Genomic DNA, 582 nt, shown 5'->3' on the forward strand with positions numbered 1-582 from the left:
CACCAGGACGTTGGCGATCTCCCACCAGGACGTTGGCGATCATGGATTTCCATGGATATATATATATATATATATATATATATATATATATATATATATATATATATATATATATATATAGTTAAGTTATGTTTATTTACCACCCTGGCTATCTGCTCAGGCGGGGGCATCATGATTACAGTTTTACATATATCTGACATTGTACAGTAGTCTGTAACTACTGTAGTTGTACAAGGAAAAATATAAATATAAATCATACATCATACAAAAATTATTACTTACATATGCTTTTGCCACTGTGTTTGAATAACACTGTTATTTGCATACGGGAGTTATCACATAGTAAATTTAGGGTATAGTACGAGTATATCTTCCAATGTATCAGATGAAATGAAATATTCACATAGTTCTTTATACCTCATGTTAGGTGGTCTGAAAGGCTGTATCACATGACATTCCGAGATATAGTGCTCAAGTGTTCGTTTGTTTTCTTCGTTACACAGTCTACATCTAGATTCATCTGCACTTCTTGCACCGTGCAGTTGCCAGTACATTCTGTAACCTAAACGTATTCTGGCAATA

Source organism: Penaeus monodon, unplaced genomic scaffold (genome assembly GCF_015228065.2).
Source record: "Penaeus monodon isolate SGIC_2016 unplaced genomic scaffold, NSTDA_Pmon_1 PmonScaffold_6640, whole genome shotgun sequence".
Classification (NCBI taxonomy): domain Eukaryota; kingdom Metazoa; phylum Arthropoda; class Malacostraca; order Decapoda; family Penaeidae; genus Penaeus; species Penaeus monodon.